Genomic DNA, 14111 nt, shown 5'->3' on the forward strand with positions numbered 1-14111 from the left:
AATGATAGTGCCATATAGTGAAACGGCACTGTAGTCATTCAAGCTTGAAATCTTCCCAGTCCAGTGTCTCCAAATGCCTCACAAGTGAGTAGATACCTTTTTCCTTCGCTCTCAGGTTGCATCTGTTCTCATACTCATCCAGCAAGTATTTACTGAGCGCCTCCTAGTGGTGGCACGTTAGGCACCGTGCTGTGTGTTAGAAATGCATCAGTGAACAAAATAGGCATCACCCTGTCTTCAAGGAACAAATATTCAAACACAAAATATTTACCAATAAAAAGAACTGGTGCTTAAATTAGACACCACTTCTTCTTAATCTCTTTTTCTTTTCGTGTTTCTCTCCAGTTTCTTTTAGCAAAAAGCAGCTCAATACATATTTGTTAAATGAATATATCGAACAAATTAAATATTGGTTTGGCATGAAGCTCAAGCCAATAACGTTGAGAATATTTCAGAATAGTTGTTTCATTTGTAATTTTAAAATTCAGTGCTTATATGAATTCAACAAGCATTTCTCTTGTGTAAGCTCACAATCGTGGAGAACTTTTGTGGTTCAGCTGAGTGTGGGATTCGTAGGAATATTTGGAGAATGCTGAAGATTTCCAGGAGTCTTTTGTCTCATTGGTTCCTGTACTCATTGGTATCTCCATACAGATCCTAAGGTCTTAGCTAGTAGCTTCTTTCAACTGTGTCAATCAAGTCGGCAGCAAGGTGATGGACTTCTCTGCACTAACCAGAGAATGATGCCATATAACTTAGCACTGAACATAAGTTGATCCCTTATACTAATAATTAATTCTAACTTTTTTATTTCATTTCTTTGTTTTTCTTCTTCATACAGCAAAATCATTTCAATATTAGTCATTTATGTGGTAAAAATTTATGTTATGCTATCTCAACCTCAGAATAAAACTAAAATCTTCAACATGAAATTACAGGCAAAGTAAGGTCAGGGAAACAGAAAAGGTTTTATTAGCCCTAACCAGACACCCACATATTCTGGAGAAGAAACTGTGTTCTCTCTAAAAATTCGCTTCCACATGAAAAACATTTCCACCAAAAAGAACAAACTAGAAACACCATATGAGCCATTTCTCTTAATGGTTGTACTTAAAGTCTACTTATTTATTTATTTATTTGGGTTTGTCAGGCAGAGAGTCTATAACATATTTGGACAAGGAGTGTCTGAAAGCAACCAGGCATTATACAGGGTGGGGCAAGAGTAGGTTTACAGTTGTGAGTACGCAAAATGCAGAGTTTATTTTTGTATTATTGTTTATTAATTATTGTATTATTTATAGGAACAACTGTAACCTACTTTTGCCCTACCTGTAGCATTTAGATGAGGTATGATTTGAGAAACACCAAAACACTCATCCAAAAACCTTTTCCCTATCTATTGCCACGCACCACGCTTACATTCCCACCATTTGGCACTGAGTCTCTAGTCAACCCCAGGTGATATGCAAAAGAATTTTATCTGGAAGTTTTTAACTCATTCATTGGTGAACCCTGAACAGAATTGTGGGAATTAGTTCATTTGAGACTTCTTATTGTCTTTGGAAACATGAAAACAGAATCCTGAAGGAACAAGATGAAAGAAAAGGTAAACTCTGATGACCGATGTTGACAGAATGCACACGAGCTCTAATCAGAAACAGTGACAGAATGTTTAAGAATATGAGGAATGCATGCTGAGCAGAAGGGCCTTCTGGGGCAAAAGATTGTCTGTGCTTAACTCTGTGAAAGAAAGGAAGCGAAAGAAATATGAGCAGTAGAAAGAGGTCAGGCCTGAAATCCACAAGTTGTTAACTTCTAAATCCTACGCTAGAATTCAATTGTGGATGTTCCTTCACTTTTGTATTACTCAGCTATTGCTACAACAATGTTGTGTAGCAAATCTCTCTAAAACTCAATGACTTATATAGTAAGTAAATTGGTTACCTTGCACTTGACTTATCTAGGGTGGTCTTGCCTGGGCTTGGCAGGGCTTAGCTCCAAGATGCTAAGAGGCCCAAGTGTCATCCTCTTTTGACCAATGGCTACCTAATGTCTTTTCTTCTTATGGCAAAACGCAGGAGTCTAAGAGAGAAAGCAAAACCATATAAGCACATTTCCAGCCTCTGCTCACACTATGCTTTCTAGCAACCCACTGGCCAAAGCAAGCCACACGGCCAAGCCCAAGGGCAAGGGGTAAAATTCATCTACTTACAAAGTTATGGATATGATGTTGCTATACGGAGGGGAAATTGAGTCCAGAAACTCAATCTACAACTGCTCTAGGCTTTAGTTTCTGCTTCGGTATGTTGAGGAAGTTAGCCTCAGTCAGTGGTTCTCAGCTACTCTCTACTGACCAGCTGTATTATAGTCACTTGGGAAAATATTTAAAATATTAGATTCCCAGAGTTGACTGAGGTCCTGAGAACTGTATTTGTCCACTTCTCCCCAGATAGCTGACTCCAATGCACAGTCCTGGGCTAGGTGGTCTCTGAGGCCATTTACAATTTCTTTTAAAGCTAAAAACCAACTTAGCATACCATAGAGTTTATCTAGGGCTTCCTTAGGTGCAAAGATAGGTCAGATGACCTGCACAGGCGATGCTGCCTACCTGACAATGCAAGTGAGATAGTGCGGAAGCCGCAGATTATCCCCTCAGTCTTCCCAGGCAACCTGTGCTTCCTATTTTTAAAAGTTAACAACTGTTCTCCCTGCCTTCCCATGCTGTAAGTCAGGTTTTCCTGCACACCTCCCATCCCCAAAGCAAACTCCCTGGCTGCTTCAGGAGTCTTTCCTTCATTCACTGCTGCATCTAGACAACAACGGGCATTGCAAGATTTTTTTAGTCACTTGCCTACAAAGAGATATGTTCATTAAGCTAAGAAATATTAAAATTGTCACTTTATAAATTCTCATATTTTCAGTTATAAGACAGACTGAAGAGGAAGTGCCCAAATTGAGAAGTAAAAAAGAGATGCTTTTCCTGGGGCTTGGAAAAAGATAAATGTAGAAATGAATTTGTCATCTAATTACTCATTCCTGTTTATATATTCTTTAATGATATGTTCCCATGGTTACCAGCGTTGTTAAATGCTGCCTATGTTTCATTTTGCTTTGATGCTATTTGAGGCAGGATGCCAGTAGTGGAGGTTCACTTTTAAGTGAAAGATGTAATAGAGGCATGTATTTGATCCAAGGTGGAGTGTCCCCGCGAAGGAGACAGTGACCATGACATTATTTCCTGTTTGTATAGTTTTGTGTAGTTCTTCTATTGATGTTCTGTGAGTGTCCCGGGCATTAGGAAGACAGAAAGAAAGGAAGGAAAGGAAGGAGGGAGAGAGAGGAAGGGAGGCGTGGAGGAAGGCACTTGAACCCTTACACAAAGTAAACTCATGCGTACATTTCACTACTATTATATATAGTATTCAGTGGCATTAATTTTCCCAGACTATCAAGTAGGTGAGGTTGCTTTTTACCTGACCCATCCATCCTGTCTCCTCACACTGTCCCTCCTCAACCACACATGTACCTGCCAGGGGCCAAAGCCTTCTTTCAAAAATGAGTCCAAGATTTAATTACTTCACCTCTATGTGAATCTTAGAGTAGCACCTTTTCAGAGGGTGTCTGCCTTTGAAGCCCCAACTGTCACAGAAATAAGGGCTTTGTCTCCTGCTAACACAGGTAGGTATCCAGGTAGTGTATGAATTTGGGTACAGCACCTTAGAATGCACCCTGCAGGGGGCAGCGTACTTCACTTGTTCAATATCCTTCTATCTGCAAATTGATAGTTCAAGCTCCGTAGAAAATGGTGACATCGTATCAAGCAAGGAAATTAATCCTTGACCACTCCTGAGAAATATTTACTTATGTTTTAAATGGTGCTGGTTTGGTTTTGCAGTCATATCAGTAGGTGATGGAGGAGCCCACACCATTTAAACAGTCAACTTTTCCTCCCAGCCCCTTCCTCAAAAGCTTTTTGTGTTTTGATGGTTGTTAAGGTAGAATAAAAGTAACCTCCAAATTTCTTTTCATTTTCTCTCATTTGAGAATGATATGGGCTTCAGAGGTTTAAGGCAACTTGGGCCTTTTTTTTTACTTGGACAAATTTAAGTATAGTTGTTTGATTCCTAAGAGTCCTGAGGCTATTCTGCTAGGTTGCCATGAGGTTATTTTGTTTACACAGAGGATTTGCCTTTTAGTTTAAATTTGTTAACATGTTGACTTCTTTGTCTTGTTTGCATATGAAAATCAAAAATTGTTATGATTAAAATCAAATTTAGAGGGTTCTATGGTTACCTTTTATATTTTCTTTAGATTTTTATGGGTTATTGATTTACAAGCTTGCAGAGAAATTGAGGCCACTTTTTTTTAGCAATTGGAGATATGGAATAACTATCCCATGAAATTATGAAATTTTTTAAGCTGTGTTCACCCAGGTACAAGATAGTCTGCAAAGCTCAAAGCTTTTAAAGCTTTTATTTATATTCAGACATCCTTTTGACAAAACTGTACACCAATAAAAAATAAATGTTCCTCTGCTCTTGAACTCATTTGATTGTATTTTCCTCACTAATTATTGAAGACTGCCTGCTCTACCTGTACTGTAGTTCCCAGTTGAATCATTTTATTTTTCATAACCTCTCCTCTTCCAAATAATGAGACTTTGGCATTTTAACTATCAACCTTTAACATACGGCATGGTTTACTTTTCCTCAAAATCTTAAAGTAACTATTGAGCTAACCTATTTTTATCCAAGAAAGCACAGGTGCTATTTTATACAGAGCCATCTAAACCAGGAGTCCACAGCCTATGAGGGTCAATAACATCAAGAAAACCTTGGGGGGAATATTTCCAGCCCAGTTCTGAAGGGATGGCAAAGATGATGATAAGCATGGCAAGTCCTCATTTTATCTATTCTTCATCAGATGGGGATTGGCCTACTTTAACATACCTATATAAAGCACAAAACAGGAATAAGACTGACGACTGGACGCAGATAACTTGGAAGAATAGTGGCAGGTCTCTTGAAGATAGCACTTCATTTCATTTCTCACTGATGTGTTTATCACTATTCTGAGACATCTTGATGATGGGAAGTCACATAGGAGGACACCTGCCCCCTAATTGTCATCCTCCTGCAATCTGTTGCCTTCTAAAATATAAAGTCCTCTGGGAGGAGCCACGGCTTGGAAGAGATTAATTGCAGGCAAATGAGAGAAATAAAAAAGAAAAAGAGGTATCTGGTTGCCAAACAAAGCTGAAAAACTTGAGGAAGAAGAGAAATTATGGGGAAGTAGGAATACACCTAAGACAAACTTTGAGCACTAGACGCTAGCGCTATAAAAACACTTTTCTACATGGCTCAGTACTAGTCCCTTTTACTGGATTCCAGACAGACCAACATAGCTCCTCGGTCTGTGCACTGCCAGGGCCACACAGCTACTAGCTTCCAGGATGAACGTTTCCCTCATTGGAAGGCTCCTTCAGAACTTTTTTCTGCTAAGGATTCCATTTCTGCCTTGTAAAGATTTATAGAGGAGTCCTATATTCAGAATCCTAAGTTTGTTTTTTTACTTTTTAAATTTATCTTTATTGTTGAGAGTATTACAGGTACCCCATTTTTCCCCCCAATTGATCCCCTCCACTTCGCTCCCACCCCCTTCTCAGGCCTTCACCCCATTATTAACATGGGTTATGCATATAACTTCTTTGGTTAATCTCTTCCCATCCTCCACCCCCCTTCCCTCTTTCCTCTGAAATATGATTGTCTGTTGCATGCGTCAGTGTCTCTGGATCCATTTAGTTCATCAGATTCTTTTGTTCATTGGCTTCTTCTTAAAGAAGACCCTTCAACATTTCCTGTAGTGCTGATCTGGTGGTGATGAACTCCATTAGCTTTTTCTTATCTCTGAAGCTCTTTATGTGACCTACAGTTCTAAATGATAGCTTTGCTGGGTAGAGAAATCTTGGTTGTAGTTCCATGTTTTTCATCACTTTGAATATTTCTTGCTACTCCCTTCTGGCCTGCAAGGTTTCTGTCAAGAAATCAGCTGACAGTCATATGGGTGCTCCCTTGTAGGTAAGTAACTGCTTTTCTCTTGCTGCTTTTAAGATTCTCTCTTTGTCTTTAACCTTTGGCATTTTAATTATGATGTGTCTTGCTGTGGGCCTCTTTGGGTTCCTCTTGTTTGGGACCCTCTGTGCATCCTGGACTTGTAAGTCTATTTCTTTCCCCAGGTAGGGGAAGTTTTCTGTCATTCTTTTTTCAAATAGGTTTTCAATTCCTTGGTCTCTTTCTTCCCCTTCTGGCACCCCAATAATACAAATGTTGGGCCTCTTGAAGTTGTCCCAGAGGCTCCTTATACTATCTTCATATTTCTGGATTCTTTTTTGTTTTTGCTCTTCTGGTTGGGTGTTTTTTGTTTCCTCCTGTTCCAAATTGCTGATTTGATTCTCCACTGCCTCTACTCTACTGTTGATACCATGTAAATTATTCTTCATTTCAGTTCCTGTAGCCTTCATTTCAAATTGGTACTTTATTACATCGTGAATCTTCTCAGTAATTTCCCTAATAGTCTGCTTAAACATCCTTATAAACAAATTCTGAACTCTCTATCTGTTAGCTTGCTTGGATCTATTTCATTTAGTTCCTCTTCTAGAGATTTCTTCTGTTCTTTCCTTTGTGACATATTTCTTTGCCTCCACGTTTTGGCTGCTTCCAGGTGTTTGTTTCTATGTATTAGGTGGAGCTGCTATGTCTCCTGGAATTTGTAGAGTGGCTTTGTGTAGCGGGTGTCGTGTAGGGCCCAGTGGCTCAGCCTCCCCAGTCACCTGAGCTGGGCCTTCTAGGTGCTCCCCTGTGTGGGCTGTGTGCTCTGTCCTGTTGTAGTTGAGCCTTGGTTGCTGTTGGCATCCCTGGGAGCAATTGACCCCCAGACCAATCAGCTGTGAGGACCAGCTGCAACCACAGCCAGAGAGCTGCTGTGCTGGAGACACCCCTATAGAGCAGGATTTACTTCAGTGGAGCTTTGGTGTTCACCAAGTGCGCCCCTTGAATGTGTCACTCGTGGATGTGGTAGGGTTGTAATCCAGTGTGGTCGAGTCTGACCACCAGGTGCACTATCTCTGGGGCCTCTGGTGAGGTGCCAAGTCAGCCTCTGCCAGTGCCTTGCCCAGGGCCACCCAGCATGAGCTACAAAGTAAAACGTAGTTGGTTGCTACTTGTGCTAGGCTTGGAGGTGCCCAAGAGAGGCCAAGCTATGAGCCAATGCAGCTGCCGCTAGTGCCAGGCCTGGGGCCACTTATCAAGCCGTATGGGGCCTGCTGCTGCTTGTTGGAGAGATTTTAGGAAAGTCCTAAGCATGAGGCTTGAGAGGCCACTTGCACAGAAAAGCCCCTGGAAATGGCCTGGATGAGCTGCAGGTGGGGAGGGGCGGGGCCTCCGGGAATCACGGGGCGGGGCCAAAGGTGTGAGTCAGGTGCTGGGATTCAAACATGGCGCCTGCCCGCCGGCTGTGTGCGGGGAGGACTCGCCACAGGAGCCATGGCCTCCGCCAGCCCTTCTGCCTGGGAGGAGCCGCCCCTCCACCTTGTGCCTGGATTCCAGGCAGGTTAGTTCCCCCCCGAGTGTCCCGGGTCCTTTCAGGCTGCTGCCCAGCGCTGGGCGCAGAGGGAGCGTCCGAGTGAGTCCGTGCCGGGCCCTTTAGAGGAGCTGCTGGGGCTCCCGCAGCCTCCGCGACCCTCAGCCACAGTCCCCGCTGGTTTCACAGCCCGGAGTTGTGGGGACGTCTCTTCCCGGCCTGGAGCCCTGGGCTGGGGGCCTGCTGTGGGGCTGGGACCCCTCCCTCCTCCGGGAAACCCCCATCTCCGAGATTCCCTCCCGGGTTTACCCTGCGGCACCGGGGGTGGGCCCGAAGCCCCGTCTTGGAGATTCAGCCCTTTACGCCCGCATCTCCGCCCCTCCTACTGGTCTCGGTGCTTCTTCAGTTCCCTGGTTGTGGGGCTTCCGTGCAGCTGGACCTCAGGAGTGATGGCGGTTCTGTTTTAGTTGTAATTTTGATGTGGTTGCGGGAGGCGGCGGGCGCAGCTGCTCCCTACGCCGCCATCTTGTACCTCCCGGAATCCTATTTAATGCTAGGCAGGGCTGTGGATTTCATCTATGCATCCGCCCAACATGAACAGCTCAGAGCACGAGGCTCTGGCTGAGATAGAACTGATTTGAATCCCAAAAATGCTCTGTCACAAAGCAGCTATGTGAACTATGGCATATTGTTTAATATAAAGACTCAGTTTTTCTCATCTATAAAATGGGATAACAATGCTTGTTTTTCTAGCATTGTCTTAACAATTAAACAGAATAATTTATCTGCAGCACTTAGCCAATGCACAGTGACCACTCATTTCATTAATAAATGAGTTTTACAGATTAATCAATGAATTAAATGAAGATTACATAGGCAAAGTAAAAGGGCAGGATGCTTTCTGATGGCAAAAAGGCCCGGCAACCTTCAAATAAAACATCCTTGAATTCTTTTGACTTCTCCAATATGCACTTTTTCAAGGGCATCCTTGACTTTTCCACTCAAAGTCATCTGCATAGTAGCCCAAGAGAGAAAACAGATGCTTTGTGGAAAAAGCAGTACAAGTCTGGGGACCAGGACCCCGGGTTCTTGTCCCAGCCCTGCCATCAATCAGCTGTTTACACCAGCAAGCCATCCACTAATCTAAAGCCACCAGTCAAGCAATACAATCAGAACACAGCATACAGTTAGGGAAGCGGACACCACCTACTTTCAAATAACTAAACGAAGTATAGAGCTGGAGTGCACACCGACAGAACCGTCCCAAACCCTGCTGCATTTACCGCTGCACACAGAGCCTAAAACTCATTAGTATTACCCAGCTGTGCTTATGAAATAATTGCAGTAATGTAGCTATTTATTCCTGTGATACCTTTTGGTGATTCATTTTAAGTCATCAAGAATAAAAGCTCCCCGGCATCCTGAAGAGTCTGGAGGCTGCTGAAACCCACACTTGTAACTCTGGGTTTCTATCAGCTGGTTTCTCTCTGATGCTCAAGCAGAAAATTATTCAGGGTCTTTAGAACAAGAGCAGTACTTTAAATTCTATTTATAAATTACATGTGCTTTGCCGCTAACTAAACTAGACTAACCCAAGCACATTATTTAAGTTTCCCTATCAAGAAACCTTTCATTTAACTTTTGTAAACGTTTCTCTTTGAGACAGGCATGCTAATTGGTAGCATATCCTAAATCTAATGAGTGGCTGGTGGGCAAAACAAGTCTTCTTGTGACCAGTAGAGGAGGAGAATGGTTATTCTGTTTCGTGTTAGGATTAATTTGTGGAAAGGACCTTGACCTGGTTTAGGTTTGATGCAATGTGATTCATTCATTTCTCTGTTAGTGTAAGAGTCAAATTGTTGCCTTTGAAGACAGGATTATCACAGTCATAGAAAAAGAAGAAGAGAAGTAATACTTATCTTATGCCACCATTAGTTTACAATCTAATTAGAAGGGTGAAAAGCCGCTCAGTGTAAGAGAAAGCATTGCTTTGGGGGACTTGGGTTCTTGTCTTGCTCCCATCTCTAATTCTGTGACATCAGGTATGTCAACAGAACTCACCACCCTCAGCTTCCTTGGTTATAAAGAGGAGTGATTTTAAAATACCTTAGATCTCCTTTGTTCTGTGCTGAAAGAACATGGAAATAAAACTTTGCTACAAAATATAAATGATTAAAAATTAACAGGGTAAATTTTAGGCATTAAATGCTGAAGTTATTCAGCAAATGGAAGCATCGTATATAATTAACCTTAATCCTAACCCTAACCAGACTGGATAGTGGACACATTCACACATACACTATATGGATATATACACATACATATATATGTTCCAAAATTATATAGCATTTATATACATTGCAAAACTAAAGTAAATTAGATACTTTAGAATTTAAAATAATATTTATTAGTATGACTGCTTGTAAACAGGAGGGTGAAAGCCAGGAGGTAAAACCATAATTTTAAAAAGGCAAAGTAAAATATATTTGAGACCCTAATTCGAAATTCCAAAAAATAAAAAGCTGTTCATCCTTAGAAAAGTCACTTAAGCCCAGCTGGGCATGGCTCAATGGTTGAGCATTGACCTAGGATCGAGGAGATCAAGGTTCGATTCCCGGTCAGGGTACATGCCCGGGTTGCGGGCTCGATCCCCAGTCGGGGGCCTGCAGGAGGCAGCCAATCGGTGATTCTCTCTCATCATTGATGTTTCACTCTCTCCCTCTCCCTCTCCCTCTCTCTGGAAATCAATAAAGATAGATTTTTTAAAAAGAAAAAGAAAAGTCACTTAAGCCTCTCCAAGTCACAATGATCCAATTGAGTGAACTGGGCTGGAAAATTCCCAAGGTTTCCACCAGATGTAACCCTGGAAGTAAAGCCATTTACTGCAATCATGGCTAACCCTGATTTTGGGAATATTAAAGGAATAATTTGAAAATATATCTATAATAATTTGATCACATTTTCTAATTAGAAGTGACAGGATTTCTACTTACTGAGCCACCATTACTGGATACATAGTTAGAAGGTTACTTTTCCAAATCCTCCAGCAAAAAGATAGGGGGGAAAAATTTATAATCCCATTATGTTGAAAATGTTTGAGGTTTATAGCTTCTGCCAGATTTTTCTTGAGCACCTGCTCTTAAAAATTTATCAGGAAGAACCAACCCTCTTGGGTTTAGAAGAGGAAGTTGAATTTTGTTTCTATTTTGCTAGTCATCTTTTCCCTCTACTTCAATTGCTTTTCCTTTACCCTTGATAGAGTATCTCTCTCCTCCTGTCTCCCCCATAGTGTCTTCTTATACAGTTATCCTGGGCAAGTTGATTTGAGAGGTAGCAAGTGGCCCTTTTTGCTTAGCTAAAGTACAAGGAGCAATTATTGTTCCTGTTTGTAGAGGAAATGAGCTGCCAGCATACACTCTTGGTTTATGTTACTATAAGGTTAAAAACTTGATAAATGTGAGGATAACAAGAGAGAGTTATTCAGACCTCCAAGTGGTAAACACCTAATTTCAAAGTTTCTTTTTGTGTAGTAGCAGAGAAGGCACAATTAACAGTGATGTACACGTAACAACAGGACATGTGGACCGATTGTTCCCCCCATTCTCTGCACATGTGCAACATTTATGGACACCATAGAAACTCATACATTGGGAAAGAATGACTCAATTACTGAAAACTTTTGTCAAATTAAAAACCATCATTTAAGATCTGCCTTCATTTTTAGCACTGCTACTTTTTACAAGCTGCAATTTCTCATCTGTTCTCTTCCTCTGTTTTCAAATCAAGGGAAATCTTTGACTAATGATAAAAAGTGAATTAAAATCTATATTTTGAATCTATAATTATTATAAAATATATTAGTTTTTTTAAATCCTTAAGTATAATTTTTAAATATTCACATAATAGACTCTTCATGAAAGACAAGGCCAACTCTAAATTGCTGTCACAAAATGAAAACCTGGTGTTTTGGTTTCTAACCCAAAATTCCCATGATTTAAATACAGCAAATTGTTTTCAAGGTTGTTTCATTAAGGAGTTATTCAATAATGTACCAGAACTGTATATATAAGATATAAATATATATATGTACATATATATACACACATATACATAGATAGATAGATAGATAGATAGATAGATAGATAGATAGATAGATGATAGATAGATAGATGATAGATAGATAGATAGATAGATAGATAGATAGATAGATAGATAGATAGATAGATATAGATAGATATAGAGATATCTCCATTCCTTGGCAAGAGCAATGTGAAACAGGTCCAAAGCCTCAGGATTTTCATCTCCAGAACAAAATATATAATCCATTAAAACGTAGCAAGGATGTTGTCAGGATCTAGTAAAAGAGTAATCTGTATTCTCATTTCTACTCTGTTTTTCAATATTTCTTCTTGGAGCTATAATAATTGCCTTGGAGAAAGTATCTCCATGGGGAATTCAATTCTTATCCTTACTTACACAGTCTGCTCAATCATGTACTTCCTTACCCATCTTCAAGATAGAGGCAGAAGCCACGAAAGAACCCCATCTCTATTGGCTCTGAGTGGGAAGCGAGAGAGGCTGTGCTCCAGCACACACCCTCCTACATGGAGAGCCCTCTGAAAGCCTCCATGCAATGCCTTGAGCATCCTGCCAGCAGTGCAGTGCCTTAAACAAGCAGATCAAGCTGCCACACTTCTGCCACTTGCAAAAAAAGCTGGTGTAGGCTCTTTGGCACAAGTCTTACTGTCCCTGCTGAGATGGCTTAGCAAAGCTACCCTGCAGAAGTCACTTAATCTGCCAGCGGTTGGAAGAGAAATGAGATGGAGAGAGTGTTTTCTTCTCTCCTGGCCTCACTGCAATACTGTGAATGTCTTTCTGGAAGAAAACTAGGGAATTGAATCCCTTCACTAAATTTTTTTGACCCAGAATTTAAAGGAAAATACCCTTCACCAAGGTATTTAGAAAAGCTAATTGGGTGTTAGGAACCGTTACTGGCTGAATTGTGTCCCCCAAAATTCATATGCTTAAATCCTAGCCCTGTGCTGGAATTGTGATTGTATTTGTAAATGGGATAATTCAGTTAAAGTGAGATATTTGGATGGGTCTTAATCCAATATGACTGGTGTCCTAATAAGAAGAGAAGATTCAAGTACAGACACACACAGAGGAAAAACCACGTGAAAACACCCGGAGAAGCTATACAGGCAATCTACATGCAAAAGAGAACAACCTGAGAAGTTGACCCTGCAAACACCTTGGTCTTGGACTTCCAGCCCCTGGAACTATAAGAATACATGTGATATTTTGTTATGGCAGCCCAAGCTAACTGATACTGACCAACAGTTTACAAAAGGCGGTAAGGTCAGATTGTGACCTTAGAACTGAGGTCTAGAACAGCTTCCCTGTCCAGCACGTCACTCCACATGCATCGAGGTACTACTTACTTACTTTTTGGTCTGGATAGGCCATCCCAGGATTAGTTCCAGCAGTGAACATATGCAAGCACCGATCTGGAGAAATTATTCTCCTACTCAAGCTAAAGAATCTTTACTTTTGCTGGAGCACCAGAACCTGGTGTCTAAACACCTTGCTTAAATTCTTAATCTGCACCCCTGAAGTCCAAACCTACCGCCTGTATTACCCTTGTTAGACTTTCAAAGTTGGCATCTAAACCCTGCTGCACACTCACAACTCCGTCCGTCCGAGTGTAAGCTCTGGATCTGATGTCACTATTGTATTCTTTGTTTCTTTCCAGTTCCTCCAACAGGGAAAGGATAGAGCTGTGGGCAATGTAAATTCTTTCATTCAGCCATTCAGACATTTGCCCCACAACAAATATAAAACTTAGATTTAAAAATTTACATCATTTTTCTAGTTCGAGTCTCAGAGAAAGGAAGATCCTTTGCATCCAGAAAATTCTTGCAAAGCTGCTCTTTTACACGCAATATAGATGATTATAGAGGCCATTTGAAGTCACTGGCACATGGAGCAGGCAATGAACAAGTTAAATTAGGCGCTTCTCAGTTTAAAATCAACTCCTTATTGCTTTTAATATCAACCAGAAACTTGTTTACAAAATACTATGACACAATAATATAAATTGCTGTTTGTTAAATGTCTTTTTTCTTTGTCAGAAAGTTCAGATCTATTGTCTTTCCTTATTGGATTTTGGCACTATTACTTATCAGCGGGAAAAATTATTCCTATACAGGAATATAAATTTTTATAATGCCTTATGCTATTTTTAGAAAAATAAGATTACAACAGACATTTCTACTTTTAATTCAATGTCCAAGCCTCATTAGAAGGAAAAGTTGTAGGAAAGGAATAAATTCCTTTTAAAACTTCTCATAACTTTCTTTTTGGTCTGTTTCAAATAATAATGGATCTACTTAAAACAGAAAGTTCAGGGTGATGGCAGGCTTTATCAAGAATGGTATATGAGCAAAGAAAATTTAAAGAAATTATTAAATTCTTAAATAGCCAAATCCATCTCAAACAGTTCTTGTGATCTGGGTAGAAGGGAGGCTTTG

General features: G+C 40.6%; 1 protein-coding gene across 1 annotated transcript in view; it reads left to right on the forward strand.

The window, feature by feature from the left end:
• SPATA16 (spermatogenesis associated 16) overlaps nt 1–14111 on the forward strand; it is a 163823-nt gene that overhangs the window by 102292 nt on the left and 47420 nt on the right.

This window comes from Miniopterus natalensis, chromosome 6 (assembly GCF_054644295.1).
Source record: "Miniopterus natalensis isolate mMinNat1 chromosome 6, mMinNat1.hap1, whole genome shotgun sequence".
NCBI classification, from domain to species: Eukaryota; Metazoa; Chordata; class Mammalia; order Chiroptera; family Miniopteridae; genus Miniopterus; species Miniopterus natalensis.